Here is a 16,267-nt window from a genome sequence, read left to right on the forward strand (position 1 = left end):
GATCATTAGGGTGGGCCCTAATCCAAATGACTGGGGTCTTTATAAGAAGAGGAAACTTATACACAGACACACATAGAAGGAAGATCATGTGAAGACACAGAGAGAAGACAGCCATCTACAAGCCAAGGAGAGAAGTCTCAGAAGAAACCAACTCTGTGGAAACCTTGATCTCAGACTTCCAGCCTCCAGAACTGTGAGACAATAGATTTCTGTTCTTTAAGCCATACAGTCTGTGGTACTTGGTAATGGCAGCCCTAGAAAATGAATCCAAGGCATCCTAGCAAAACAGAATCAATATCAGGGGGAAGGGATTTTAGGACAAAAGGCTTTTGGGGGATTTTAGGCAGTCAGCATAGGAAAGGATCCCAAATGCACTGGGAAGAGGGTGCTGACAGTGACTGGTGACAAAGCACATGCAGAGGTTTGAAGGGGTGGCATTCTGTACCTCAGTACTGAGCAGGTCCCGGGGATACTCAGGTGAATAAGATGCCATTGTACCCTCAAGGAGCTCCCTCAAGTCTAGTGGGAAAGAGAGGTAAATAAATAATATTCAAAGGGAGCATGCATATTAAGGACATAAGTGTGCAGAAGATGCAGTGGGAGCAAAGGAGGAGCATGCAGCCCAGCCAGGAGAGGAGTTCCTGTGGCCAGGAGGCTTCCAGGAGGAGGCAGCGCAGGAGCTGAGTATAGGAGGGCAGAACAAAAGTTAGGTGGACAAAGAAGTGTGGAGCGGGGAGGGGAGGGAGCATCTGGGGATGTGAAAAGAGGTTTATGGTATTTCAGGAAAAGGAAACATCATGAGTGCAAGAGGCATGGAATAAAAAGAAGTGTTGAGTTTTTATGTGAACCACAAATAATTTGGTGCTGATAGATCTTACAGAGTGAGACAGAGGTGGTGAGAGATGGCACAGGGAAGGTAGGCACGAAGCACGTGAGTCTTATAGAACAATGTTTGAATGGATTGCTAGGCCAGCAGGTGGGAACATGCATTTGAGGAGAGAAGACTGTAAACTAGGTAACTCTCTAGGCTGCTGTAGTCACAAACCAGGGAAGATAGTCTAGTACCTAAAAATCTGGACTAGTGTAGTAGCAGAAGGGCTAGAAAGAGGAAAGACTTAAGAAAGAGTTTGGAATTAAAATCATCAGAACTTACACATTGCTTGGAAGTGGAGGTTGAGCTAGGAATGATTACTTGCAGGTTTCCAGGAGTAAGGAAGTGGAGACAAGGAGCACAGACTCTGACAGGACTCCAAGAGAAGGGAAGGACTTGGTGAGAGTGTAGGGGAGGTGCAGAGAGGGAAGTCTGCCTGTATCAGGGTATGCCTTGGGCATCAAAAGGCACAAAGGGCACTCACCACTTTGGAGCTCTGATGTTAAATGTATCAGTCTTTGATGTAAATTTGGTACTACATTTTGACCTTAACCTGCTTTCCTGTCTCAACTTGAACTTTTTGCTGCAGCTGAAATTTTCTGCTCTTTCATGCATACACTCTGCTTATTTATTCCTCAGTTCTCTCTCACACCTTCGCCAGCCCTTCTCACAGACCCTGGCTCCGCTATCTACTAACTGTGGGAACACGGGCAAGAGCTTCATCTTTCCAAACCTTAAACTTCCTCATACAGAAAATGAGAATAATGACAACGCCCACTGAACAATACAGAAAATGAGAATAAAGACAATTTCCACTGAACAAGGTTGTTGTGTAGGTTAAATGTAAAAAAATACCAGGTTCCACAGAAGCACGAGGAAAGACGCTCTAATCCAGACTTGAAGCTGGAGAGGGATGAGGATTAGGGAAATCAGGAAATCTTCACAGAAGTGGCAAGCTTCTATCTACTTTCACTCATAAACATCTCTTCCTTGGACTTCTGGAAGATTCTCCATTCTTGCTCTCCTCAGATCTTTTATCCACACTACACCTGAGAGATTGAGGGAACTATTAAAAAACAAATTGAATTTGTGATCCGCCTGCTCTACTCCCTTCCTCCTTAAACCAAACACTTCACAGGTAAATGCTCTTAGACGCAAACTAAAATTTCATCTCGGCCTACAAGGCCCTTCCTGGTCAAGTCTCTTCCTACCTCTCTTAACTCATATTGCACCATTTTCCTCCTTTTGGTGCCTTGAATGTCGGGTTCTCTTCTGCCACACAATCTTTGCTTATGCTCTACTCTCCTCCAGAAGAACTCTCCTACTCTCTGGTATCCCACTCAACCTCCTCACTTCCCTTCCTAAATTACTCCAATTCTCCCTTCAGTGTGCAGCTCAACTGTAATTTCCACTGGGTTATATTCACCTCCTATGCTCTCATCCTACAAAGCAGTTCTCCTTTGTAGCCCTCATCAAAGTTGTCATTGATTTGGGTATTTTTTTTTGTACATATATTTGTTTGACTTTTCATAAGAAAGCACCTATTATGTGTCTCCATTCCCCATGACTCTAAGCTCCCCAAGGCCAAGGCCTTCTCTATTCTTGTCATCACTGTGTCCCCGACTCGAGCACAGTATCTGGCGCATCATAGGCACTCAACAAATATTTATTGAGTAAATAAATGAAGTTAAACGAACAAATGGATGAATTCCTAAGACAATTCTCAAAAGACGAGTAAGAGAGGGACAGGCAAAGAAAATGGGGTAGTTTTCCAGGCAGTGGGTTAATACACACAGAGAGAGAGATGACAGAGCAAATGCATTTGAATAATTGCAAATTGTCTGAAAGGTCATAGGGTGCCTCGGAGGCTAGAGCAGTCGGCAGAGCCAAACCATGAAGGACTTTGATTATCATGAATATATGAAAGAACCAGCAACATATTTTAGGCAAGGAGCACCTGGAATTGTTATATGCTCTATGAGGATCACTTTGGTGTCACGGTGAAGAATGCATTAGAAGAGTGTGAGGTTGGAGGCCCAGAGATCAGGCAGAATCCTAGGAGCAGAAATAAGGTGATGACATTTGGGGATGTAGAGAAGAGGGTGGATTTAGGAGAATCAATCTATTGCTCTCATCACAGCTAATTGCTGAACAATATTAAAGGTTGTTTTTTTACGTGACTTGGCTCTTTGCCTGTGCTTAGCGTATGCCCTCCCTCCATCTTGTATATATATCCTGATGTTGAGTTAGCATTGTGTCTTTGTGTTCCCAAATAAAAGAAGAGACTGGAGGTGCCTCTAGAGTTTGAGTGGTGAATGGGAAAGGAAAGGTGTCAATCAAAGGCATAAAGACCTGCACACTGATTGGGGATGCTGAGTCTCCCCTTAACTTTTAGACTATGTTTAGACATGTTTTTGTCCCATGACAAAGGAACAAAATGTCACAGGTAATGTGAATAATCAAGATATAAATAAGCCATACCAGATACCCTTCTGGATGACATTTTGGCAACAAAATACTTCATTATAGTTCCACTCTGACATTCAGGGCCAGCTCCACAGGTGTATGACCTGTGCAGTAGCACAGAACTCAGTGCTGAGAAGAGCCCCATGTTGGCATAATGCTCTGTGGTTGCCATTTAAAAATTCTTAATAATTTTATCTTAAAACTTTGTTTTGTAAGTGAAATCCGATGGGACAATGGAGGATGCCCATGCACAGAGGAGATACGCACAGTACGTGTGTCTGCTGCTCCTTGCCACCGCATTTGCACATAGTGTTTGCAATGTCCCATAAGCACAAAATCCCAGTGGAACCACAGTGCGTGGGAGTTCTGAGAGACTCAGTGCAAGACAAGGTAAGTGTGTTATGTCTACAACTGAGTAAACAAGGACGCTGATAATCCTGAGAGACCATGCTTTCCATTTGAATCTGCACTTGCTTTGAATACAACATGAAGATAATGGTGTTTTAAGAAACACGAACAACCAAGGAACCCTATCATATCCTTCTTTACTCACGTTACTCTCCTGTAATCTCACCATTTATGCTGAAAATAATGATAATGAAGGAAAGGAGAAGACAGGGCCATCCATAGTTTCTTTTCCTCGTAGTCCTTCATTCCTTACCAATAAGCCAAAAGTAGAAAGTTAGTAGGATACGTGTGTATCAAGAAGTGGAATAAAAACACTTAAGTTAGTGGTGCTGTGTGTCCACTGTTCTGGTAGAATGAAATACTCATGTATGCACAAGCTACTAGATATTAATTGCATAATTGCAGTGAGTCTGCATACAAGTTAAATGCTCTTATATTTACATTTAAAGCTGACATTTCACAATATAGAGATAAATGATAAAATTCATACTAATAATTTAAGACTTCTTTACTTAGAATGACAATAAATAGCAAATAAAAAGCACCATGACAAGGTGAGAGAGAGACTGCAGAAGAAAGGAAAACTCTTTATATTTTAGTACATTTAATGGTATTTTTTTTTCCGCTTTTTGAATCAAAGGTCCTGCAGGTACATTTTTCAGAGGGCCCTGCAGTTAATGAAGCCAGCCCTGCTAAGCCCAGCCATGTACCAAAGAAGAGGCAAGAGAGTCACCAGTCCTGTTGGTAAGCAATTAAAAAAATAACTAAAAAAATTCAACTGTATTTTAAAAACTGGTTTGTCCATATAAACTGCCAGGGTGTGCAAGGCCTCGTAGGTGCAATTTAATCTCTTAGGCAACTTTATCTTGATATAAGGTGAGAGGACTATGATAAACTGTACTTGATACATTACAGCATTTTTCCCTCACCAGGAGCTCAGGTAAAATACAAGTGACAAAGATAGTCAAATCGGATCCCAAAATCACTAAAAACGATCTGTTTGAAAACGTATGAGCTTCATCTGGTCCAAGCGCCTGTCAATACTCTAAGAATAGGCTCAAGCTAAGCTTTGGATTCTGAGACTATACAGACAAAATTTCTGTTCTCAAGGATGAAATCAATTAACCTTAGCGTAAATTTTACGCAATGCTAAAATAGTAAAAAATGAAAATATCCACACATCCTTTATACTCAAATAGAACTTTTAAGGAAAAGGAAATAAGCCTTTGTTCTCACATATTCAGGCTTCTCTCTGTTCCCCAAGCAGATACATTTGGGCTGCTACTCTTGTATCTTCCTTATAGTGACTCTTGGATTCATTTTTCAGCTCTGAACATAGTAAAGTAAAAGATATCTTAATCTCTCCTTGAAGCCAAAAGATTGCTCAGAATTACTCTAATATTTCTAAGCAGTATGTACAGTAATAACATTTCCAAACATTAACTAGTCATCCTAAAAGTTTCTTGTGTTACTAAAAATTAAGTGTGGTCAGGTGGCAGATCACAGATGGAGCCATAACCCATGGTCATAATTCTCACAGAGAGCATGGATAGGAAATAGAGCAAAGAGAAGTAACCAATGACTGCCATTGAGACAGGGGTGCAGTGGAGTACCTGATACTGCATCTGTCCCATCACTGAATCTTGGGGTTCCCTGACCACATGTTATATGACACAGAGATTTATGAACCAAAAGCAGCCCTCTCCATTTTAATCTCCAGTTTAATAGGGCAAAAAAATAAATAAACATTCCTAAAAATGTTGTCCACGTTGTAGACTCTACACCATGTAATTGATATTATTTTAGGTATTTAAATGTTATTTTGGTTGTAATTCTCAGGAACAGGAATGGTGTTTTATGGAAGCAGTTATTGACTCCCTGATGACAGGGGAGACCTCTCTGGGCTGCACTTTAGAACAAGACAGGGTGACTCCCACTTGGGTGGTGACTTGGATAGGTGACTCCTACTTGCCCAGGGAGGCATCTGCTGTGGGGCTCATGGCACAGCATTGTGTGTTCATTTTACATTTCAATAATTACGTCAGCTGTTAGATTTTCTTTATTAGATGTGATCCATTATCCAAACTGCATTCAGATTGAAGAGCACAGAATTTAGCGTCAGAAGATCTGAGTTTGAGACTTTTTTCTTTTTGATTCCCCCTCTAAAAAGTAAAGACACTACTATCTTTTCTCTTCCCTGCCCTGCCCCACTCAGCTTTGTTATGAATGTCTGCTCTGGTCACACACAGTGATAGAGGCATTTCTGACACTGTCTTTAATTCTTTAACTAAAGACTTTTTAAAGTTAAAAACTGTCTTTAATTTGAAGCAATACTCCCCATGAGATAAAGCAAATGAGCACGACTTACAAACTAGAACTTATAGTACCACACAAATGTTAGTTTCTCTCAAATAAAAAAATAAATAGAATTTACAGTAACATTTATTTCTGTAGAGATGATGTATGCCAATGACATTTTTATTTGAAATCTTATTATGAAAGGTAAAAAGTAAAAAGCAGACAGGTTTTAGGACATGGAGTCACCTCTGCCCCTTGTCTCTTAGTGGGTCTGACTTTCCTCTCACATCTCTGATCAAGGCAGTCTGGGGCTTCCCAGACTTCTGAGGCCAAGGAAGATACAAGTTTTCTCTACCTCCCTTGGGACGGACGGTGTCCTGCTCAGCAACCTGGAGGCCAATCCAAACCCCGTCCAGGTGGAAACTCCTCTCCGTCCTTGCCTCAAAGGAAGCCACCATCCTGATTTCTAACACCACAGGTTCCTCCTTCCCCATTCTTGAACTTCATATATTCGAAATTATACAAAAAATATTTTTTTGGATCTGCACTCTTTTCCTTAACATTATGCTTTTGAGGTTCACCACGCCATTGCGTATGGCTATAGTTCATTCACTGTCATTGCTGTGCAGTATTTCATTCTGCAAATATATCACAATTTCTCCACTTCACTGCTGATGGACCTTTGTAGTGTTTCCAGTTTGGAGCTATTATACATAATCCTGCTGTGAACATTGTTACCCATGCCTTTCGGTGCACATATTTATATTTTTCTATGTGGTATAAAGCTGGTAGAAGAATTGATAGATCATAGACTTTATATATTCCATTTTAGTAGACAATGCCGAATAGTTTTCTAAAATGGTTGTACCAACATGCACTCCATCAAATTTATACTTCCTCCAGAAATATTTTTAATACATTTCTTTTTTTGCTTATATTAGCCAGAGCTGGTTTTTGTTGCTTGCAAATAAGACCTTCATAAGACATGTGAGAAACCTGGAGAGGAGTATTACAGGCTGAGAATAGCAAGGAGAAAGGCCCTGAGGCCACTAGATAACTACCTTATATTGACTATTTACTAAGCAGATACTGTGCCTAAGTGTTTACACACACACACACACACACACACACACAGATGGACAGACGGATAGATAAAGAGAATCTCAGTTGATCATTCTTACTTGACAGTTCTACGCCAAGCACTGTGTTAGGCAAAACCCTATGAAGTAAGTATGATTCACATTTATGCAGATTGGGAAATTGACATTTAATTAATTGCTTAAGATTATTTATATATAATGACAAAGCAGGAATTTGAACCCAAGGTTGTTTGGCTCTAAAAGCTATGCTGTTCACCAATATATCACACTCATACTGCTTTGTTTTAAAGCCAAAAATGGTTTTTTAAAAATCAAAAATAGTTGATTCATTTATGAAGAGTATTTAGAGCAGATTCTGTTAACTCTAAATGACATCAAACAGCACCAACCATCTTCCAGGGTTCTTTATTTTTCCCAGTGTCTATGTAGAGCATCCTAGGCAAGATGGTGGATGTGTCATGGAAAGGATGGAACATTCAAGGGAGTGGAGAGCATGACAAATTATTTGCCAATGTTCTTCACTTACTGGCGGCTGCTGATGCTGCATTCCAAGTCTGCCAAAAGGAGAGTCTTAGGTAATAATGGTAACTCATATTCATAAAATGTTTTACATTATAGGTCAGAATGCTGCTAGGTCATAAATAGTGATGTTTCTTCACCACCTACACTCAAGTCTTTTTTTTAAAGATGCCATTTTTTCAGGGTGAGTACAGAGTAGAGAAGGAATATAATTTTATATTCTGTTATGTTTGATTTTATTTTATTCTTACAAATAACACTAAATTTGAACAAGCTTATCAAAATACTGAACTGATTTAATCTGTAAGAATTTTACAGATTGTAAGATGAATGTGTTTTGGTTGGTTGGTTGGCTGGCATTATTGCTGTTGTTATGTTGGTGGTAGTTTTTTTATGTTTGATTGGCATAAAGTGTTACTGGTCCATGGCTCCTGATAAATGCTTCAGGGACATTTTTATTAAAATATAGAGTTATCCTTCCTTGGGTGGGTGGAATTTCTCTCAATTCTCTTTTTAAGTTTCTATGATTCTAAAGCATAGATAACATTAGAAGAAAATTTTAAAATTGAATAGATTTGGTACGCACCAAGGGCATTTCTGCATATGATGTAGCTATAGTTATAAAATCATGTCACATCAAAAGGCAACATTGGAATCCACTTAGAAATCAGTAGTAAAAATCAACCCCTAAGAAGAGGCTTCCCTTGGCCAAATAGAGAGGGCTAGAGTAGAGCAATAAGAAGAGTTGAAATATTTTCTCTTGGCTTCTTATTTAATTACATTGTTTCCTAAGCCAATTCTCTTTTGAACAGTCTTCTCTAAAAATTACTATCGAGCAGACAGTTACAGTATCACCTGCTGCCTGCTGCTTATAATTGACAAGTGATTGCTAGATGCAAATTGTGTAATTAATCAGCCTTGAAGAGAAGTGAAAACTGCCCTCCATCCAAACGCAAAGCTAGTTTTTGGTGTTGGTACTTTCCATTTTTGCAGCTTGGGCTGATGTGAGCACATGCATACCAGCTGCTGCTCTCACTGGGGCCCCTTCAGCCTTCAGAATGTGGGCAGCTGACTCCTTCACACATTACACCAGGTGAGCCTCAACACCTTCATGTGCTTCATCCTCAGTCACATTCACAGGCAAGGAAATGCCTCCCCATCGTCAGGGAAAGGCAGCCTCTTCTGAAGAAAGGCAGACATGCAGCAGATGCAAAGCCCACCTGTGAAACACCAGGGAAATGTAAACCCTGGTGTTGAATTCAAATAACACTCTCTTTCTTTCCAATCCTCAATACTTTGAATGAACAGTTTAGTCTTTCTGAGTGTCTCCACCATTTAATTCATAATCATAAAAAAAAGATGACTTCTGAACCATGAAAATGTATTTGATAGTTCAAGACAGATTGACATAGAATTAAGCTCTTGATAGAGAACAATCCAATTAGGCTTTGAATTTTTTTAAAAAAAGGATCCATCTAAGAAACTCAGAGGATAAGCCACCCCTGCAGGTTTGGAACCTGGTATTTTAGTTTCACCTGCCAACCTGGTGTTTAGTTTCTCTGAGTCACCCTCCCTCTAATTCCTCATTCCCAATGTGTGATTTTAATGGATTTTCTTTACTTAAAGTCTTAAGGAAAGTTAAAAACACAAATAAAACATGGCAAAGCAGCCCCTATATTCTTCTTAACATCCTCTTTTTAACTTCAGATTTACCCTTTAATATTAGTGTGTGTATACAAATAGAAAAACAAAAGTTGATCCACCTTAACCTATCCTTACATTTGGTCTATATCTGGACTCTGCTTGATCTAGCATGATAAGAATGAAGAAATTTTAGTACCTGACCACCAAATAATGACAGTGTAACAGAAAGCATTATAACAGAATTCATCGAGTAAGGAAAAGTTGTTTTCTCAATTGTTATCCAGGAGACTCCCCCTGCTCTTTGGCTGAATTTGAACACTGGTCTCAATGAAATCTATTTGTTTTGGCTGAGTTTTGGAATCTAGCTAAGGTCAGTGTTAGTCTTAACATTAACTAAGAATTCAGCTTAATATTAAACCTTGTAATGGACTAAGAGGATTCACTTACTTGATTACTTTTTAAAGGTACCATCCACATACTTGAAAGGTAGCTCTGAATTGTGTCAATATACGTGAAAATCATGTGGCAGATGCAGATGTTTACTTGCTGTTTGTGATCTACAATGTCAGTCCAATGCATGTGTCCTGATTTGAAGGGTCTGAGAATTCTCATACACTCTGAGAATGACTTTGATTTGAAAATGGGCTACACTCAAAGCAGCTGTCAACTGTAGCCATGCCCATTTGCTTCAGTCTCCTGAAGTGTGTGTGTGTGTGTGTGTGTGTGTGTACAAATAAAAATGAAAATGACTAGAAGGAAGCTACAGTAATCAAGATGGTGTGATATTGGCAAAATAATAGAAAAAAATAAATCAATGGAACAGAATAGAGAGCCCAGAAAGACCCACATAAATACACTCAACTGATCTTTGACAAAGAAGCAAAGGCCATACAATGGAGCAAAGATGATCTTTTCAACAAATGGTGCTGGAAATACTGGACACTTACGTGCAAAAAAGTGAATCTAGACATGGACCTTACACCCTTTACAAAAATTAACTTAAAATGGATTACAGACCTGCATGCAAAACACAAAACTATAAATTTCCTAGATGATAACATAGGAGAAAACCTAGATGACCCTGAGTAGGGCGATGACTTTTTAGATACAACACCAAAGGCACAATCCACAAAAGAAATAATTGATGAGCTGAACTTCACTAAAATTAAAAACTTCTGCTCTGTGAAAGACAATGTCAAGAGAATGAGAAGACAAGCCATAGACTGAGAGAATATATTTGCAAAAGACACATTTGATGACGGATTGTTATCCAAAATATACAAAGGACTCTTAAAACTCAATGATAAGAAAACAACCAGTTTAAAAAATGGGCCAGGGCCGGCCCTGTGGCTTGGTGGTTAAGTGCGCGCGCTGCGATGCTGGCAGCCCGGGTTCGGATCCCGGGTGCGCATTGAGGCACCATGTCTCTGTCCATCCTGGGGCCGAGTCCCACATACAGCAACTAGAAGGGTGTGCAGCTATGACATACAACTATCTACTGGGGCTTTGGGGGCAAAAAATAAAATAAATAAAAAATGGGCCAAAGATCTTAACAGACATCTCACCAAAGAAGATATACAAATGGCAAATAAGCAGATGAAAAGATGCTCAACATCGTACGTCATCAGAGAAATGCAATTAAAACAATAAGACAGGGGCTGGCCCAGTGGCCTAGTGGTTATGTTTGCACGCTCCACTTCGGTGGCCCAGGGTTCATGGGTTTGGATCCTGGGTGCGGACCTACACACCGCTCATCAAGCCATGCTGTGGCGGTGTCCCACATACAACATAGAGGAAGATTGGCACAGATGTTAGCTCAGGGACAATCTTCCTCAAGCAAAAAGAGGAAGATTGGCAACAGATGTTAGCTCAGGGACAATCTTCCTCACCAAAACAACCCCAAAAACCAGAAACACATCACTACACATCTATTAGTATGCCCAAAATTCAGAACACTAACACCACCGAATGCTGGTGAGGATGTGGAGCAACAGGAACTCTCATTCATTGCTGGCAGGAATGGAAAATGGTATAGCCCCTTTGGAAGACAATTTGGCAATTTCTTACAAAACAAAATATACTCTTACCATATGATCCAGCAATCACACTCCTCGGTGTTTACCCAAGGGAGCTGAAAACTTATGTCCACACAAAAACCTGCAAACAGATGTTTATAGCAGCTTTATTCATAATTGCCAAAATTTGGAAGCAACCAAGATGTCCTCCAGTAGGTGAATGGATAAATAAACTGTGGTACATCCAGACAATAAAATATCATTCAGGGCTAAAAACACATGAGCTATGACACCATGAAAAGACAGGGAGGAAACTTAAATGCATATTACTAACTGAAACAAACCAATCTGAAAAGACTGCACACTGTATGATTCCAACTATATGACATTCTGGAAAAGGCAAAACTATGGAGACAGTAAAAAGATCAGTGGTTGCCAGGGGTTGGGGGAAGGGATAAATAGGCAGAACAGAGAGGATTTTTAGACCAGTGAAACTACTCTGTATGATACTATATGATGATGTATACATATTATCATGTTATTATACACTTGTCCAAACCCATGGAAGGTACAACACCAAGAGTGAGCCCTAAGGTAAACTATGGACTTTGGATGATTATGATGTGTCAATATAGGTTCATCAATGGTAACAAATGTACCACTCTGGTGGGGGATGTTGATAATGGGGGAGGCTATGCATGTGTGGGGGCAGAGAGTATGTAGGAAATCTCTGCAATTTACTCTCAATTTTGCTATGAACCTAAAACTGCTCTAAAAAAATAAGGTCTTAAAAAATAAAATACAATCAATAAATAAAAATGACTAGAAGGTTTTTAGTTTAAGATTTAAATATTTAACAATGACTATCTCTGAATAGTACACCATGGGGGCAGGAATTCTATCTGTTTTACTCACTGTTTTATCCCTAGCACCTACCATTCTGCCTTGCACAAAACAGGTGACAACGAATATATTTTTTTGAGTCCTTGTTGCTAAGTTGCATTCTGTGTACATTTCTGTATTTTCTAAAATTTTTTACAACGAACATACATTTATAATAAGGAAAAAGAATGTTATTTTTGTAATGCTTAATATTCTACTTCTTTTACTTGCATGAGCCAATTTTTCAACTAGCTTATCCAGAAATTAAAATAAAAAGAATTTAAGAGGAATAGGACATTTTTCCTTGTGTGCTCGTACAACCGCTTCCTCAAACATTTCCCATGAGGAGCAGGGTGAATTTATGAAAACTGGGCTTGTTGAGACTACGCACAACTCCTCCTGCCAAGCCTGAGTGTTCGAGGTCAGCGGCTGAGCTGGTATGATGGAATTTCCTTCACAGTAAGATAAAGAGTCAGAATCTGTTGTCTTTAGAAGATAGGAAGCACTTGCTTTTCCTGCTTAATGAGGCCTTGGAGGTCAGGTCCAAATGGACATCTCTATTCAGAAAGATGGATTCTGCTGGAGCAATTGCACACTAACAAGAGGTAAAAACAAATTCCCTCTCAATGAGGGAAAGGGAATGAGTTCTGAGAGTGCTGGTTCGGATGCAGATTTTCACGACAGGCCAGAAAGTCTTGAATGAATCACTTGAGCGGGTCAGTGACCACTTCTTGACATCCTTGTGTGATTTTTCCTTTAATTTATGGAAAAAAAGAATTGCTTCAAGTGTTGCTCATGTATATGCAATAACATTCATGTAATTATCATTATTTAGTTCTAGCCCTGTATTTCAAATCTTGTTACACCAAAGATTTAACCCAAAAAGTCAATTCTGTGTTCTCTAAGGGCTTTTCATGTTAAATATTAGTGATAGTCCCACAGCATTGGTTGCAGGCTGTGATAGAGACGAGTGAGCTTACTACAACTGGTTCTTCTCTCCTTCCTGGATACACGAGAAGTCTTCCCAGCCTCCCTTGAGGTCACGTTGAAGAAATATGGATCATATGGGATAAAGGAGAACACAAAAAGAGTTATGAATTATCATTGTTCTCTCTTCTGTTGCAGCAGCAAACTCTGAAGCATCACATTGAAGTGATGGGGTCAAAGGATGGTGAAGACTTTGTCAGCCTGGGTTCCTGAGTGACTATATGGAGCAGAGCCTCCTGCTACCCAGCACTGCATATGTTGTGCTGAGTTAAGCCACTGACATTTAGGGGCTAATTTGTCACCACAGCATAATGTAGCCTATATTGACTAATGTACTGGTAAACATGTTGAAGACATATTTATGCCCATAAGAGAGGGAAATCCTCAAATGCAGAAATGTGTACATGCCTCATCAATGTTTCCAGGGAACACTCAGATAGTTTCTGACTTATGAATATGATCTCTCTTCTTTCCTGTGCAAGTAACACAGATAGATAATGGAATTCATTAATTTATTCAACAAGTTATTTTTGAGCAAGGCACTTTCTAGATGCTGCAAATAGAACCCTAAACAAAACAGAGAACATCCCTGCTTTCACAGAGCTTAGATTCCATGGATCTTAGATTTCAGGGATGAAATAAAAAATAAAGTGAAATAGGTAGTATTTCAGAAAGTTAAAAGTGCTGGGAACAAAAATAAATCAGGGAAAGGGATAGGGAGTGTTAAGGGTGGGGAAGGGTTGCCATACTCACAGTATTTATGATGATGCCTGGCATCAAGTAAGTCCTCAATGAATGAGGGCCACAGCATTGGAGCATAATAACTATAATTATATGAACTTGCAGCTTCCCTTCAGTTCTTGTCTTGGATTAATCTAAAACATCTCTCTGGGCCGGCCCCGTGGCTTAGCGGTTAAGTGCGCGCACTCCGCTGCTGGCGGCCCGGGTTCGGATCCCGGGCGCGCACCGACGCACTGCTTCTCCGGCCATGCTGAGGCCGCGTCCCACATACAGCAACTAGAAGGATGTGAAACTATGATGTACAACTACCTACTGGGGCTTTGGGGGAAAATAAATAAAAATTAAAAAAAAAATAAAAAAATAAAACATCTCTCTATATGTCTATGGCCTTGAGAACTTGCCCTATTTCCTCTATTGCCCAATAGAGTAGGAATGACAGGTGCTAATCTATGAAAGGAAATAGATTAGCCTCCATTAGAGATGTTCCTTAGACTCTTCTCTGATTGTTCACTGCCTTCTCCTATTCCCAACGAGCCTTTGCTGAAGATTGGTTTCATTTTTCCCTCACTAGCCTTCTCTTGACTCGCAGTACTAAGTGATGGTGATACCTAAACTCCCCAGTTAACTCTCAATTCTCCCTCAAGGACTCATCCCATTACCCAAATTAGAGACGTCAATTGATTTCTGCTCACCTACACTGTCTTTTGAGGGAAATTTTACCACCCTCAGCCCCTGATATCTAAGCAACTACATTTTATGCTGCACAATCCCCTTTCTTTATTTCCTTCCTCCCACCCCCATCCAAGCTTCAGGTAATTAAGCTAATGGTGAGCACCTGAGCTAAGCTAATCCTTTGGCTTGTTGGTATTAAGAAAAGATGAGCTAGGACAACTAAGTTCTCTGTCTCCTAAATTTGAATGAAGTCATGCAGACAGAGTGTACCAGTTGGTGGTATGAATTGAAGCTGAAAAAATGCCATGAAGCAGAGTTGGGTTCATGGCAAGCCAAAGACACATGCAATCCAAAATTATAAGGCAATTGAAACGATGAATAAGCAGAAAAAGCCTCATAGCAAAGAAAGCAAAACAAAGCTAACACTTGGGGATGGGCCCAGAAAGAGAAGGAGAGAGAAAAAGAAGGTGAATGAGGGTACTTTATCATCCCCTAGAGTCATACCATGAGAGCTTTCTAATTTTAGTTCGAATTAGAGTACTAAATCAATATATATCCCTATATCAAACACTGTTTTCCCCAAGTTACCTTGAGAAGGTCAATCAGAAAAGCCTCGTCAACAGACCAACAGACCAGACCAAGACCTGTTGGTCTTGTCAGCTTTCGTGCTCCCCCCCCCTCATTTGGCAACTTGACTATTGTTGGAGGAGGTCATAGAGAGGACGGACTATCGATTGACCCTCGAGCTGGACCCAGGCAATCAGAGGCTCCATACCCCGTCCTGTCCATGGAATGTTCTGCCCATAGCTGGAGCCATTTCAAGGATGCAACTTTGAGAGAGCAATGTGTTGTTGAGACCACCTGGACTATGTATGTGACCGAACCAGTTAAGACCTCCATGTAAACTTGTAAGATTCTGGCGGGCAGGTGCAGAGATCTACTCATCTTGCGGTGGCCCAAGATAAACTTCATATGTAAGCTCCCCTGCTTATTAAAATTGCCATCTACCAATCTGGAGCGGTCTGCCTCTTTCCTCCGTCTCTCCCTGCCCTCCATGTATGGGGGCCAGTTTTGAAATTCACCCAGGGCACTCCTAAGATTGTGAACCAACAACCATGCCAGAGGACACTCTGTTTGATGGCAACTGTGCTGGATACCAGGGACACCGGGGAGACTTTTATTAAGTCCCTCCTCCAAGAGGCCAGGAGACAGGCCTGTAAACCATTATTTTCAATGAAATGAGATAAATGGCAATAGAGATTCTCGAAGTGCAAAGCAAATATTGAAGATGACAAATCAGCAGCCACAGCCAGAGATCATCCCACAGTTCCTTACCCTCAACGTGTCCAGCCTGTCACTATGGCTACGATTTCAGCCTCAGTTTCCCTGTTTCGGGCCTAGGGACCCCATGGAACTTAGTACTCTGCTGCGAACCCAGACTACTTAGTTGGTGCTTGATGATACCTTGTCTCGCTTGCTGTTGCCCCTGCCCAGGAACTGGACCATGACTTCTAGTTTGTCCTCCTCCCTCTCAGCTTCCAATGGCTTGAGTTCTCCCCTGAGGAAGTGAATTGCTCACATCAAGCCAGGCAAATATTAACTGAGCATCAAAGGACTTCGTATCTCAGAACTTTGTGCTTGCTGTTCCCTCTGCCTGGAACATT

At 40.4% G+C, this 16,267-nt stretch overlaps 1 protein-coding gene across 9 annotated transcripts in view; it reads right to left on the reverse strand.

Annotated features, from left to right (window-relative positions):
- Positions 1 to 16,267, reverse strand: part of RASGEF1B (RasGEF domain family member 1B) — a 562,507-nt gene that overhangs the window by 154,480 nt on the left and 391,760 nt on the right. For 2 of the 9 annotated variants that reach the window (XM_087434492.1, XM_087434487.1), the window contains exon 1: positions 1,727 to 2,156. The exons of 5 other annotated variants lie outside the window; for them this stretch is intronic. The gene's annotated coding sequence lies outside the window, so the exon portion shown is untranslated. Of the gene's footprint in view, positions 1 to 1,726; positions 2,157 to 3,911; positions 4,087 to 11,393; positions 11,412 to 16,267 lie in introns of those variants that run through there. 2 more of the 9 variants (XM_087434488.1, XM_087434490.1) reach the window with 2 other exon arrangements.

This window comes from Ceratotherium simum, chromosome 8, assembly GCF_057802395.1.
Source record: "Ceratotherium simum simum isolate JZ-2026a chromosome 8, ASM5780239v1, whole genome shotgun sequence".
In the NCBI taxonomy this organism is placed as follows: Eukaryota; Metazoa; Chordata; class Mammalia; order Perissodactyla; family Rhinocerotidae; genus Ceratotherium; species Ceratotherium simum.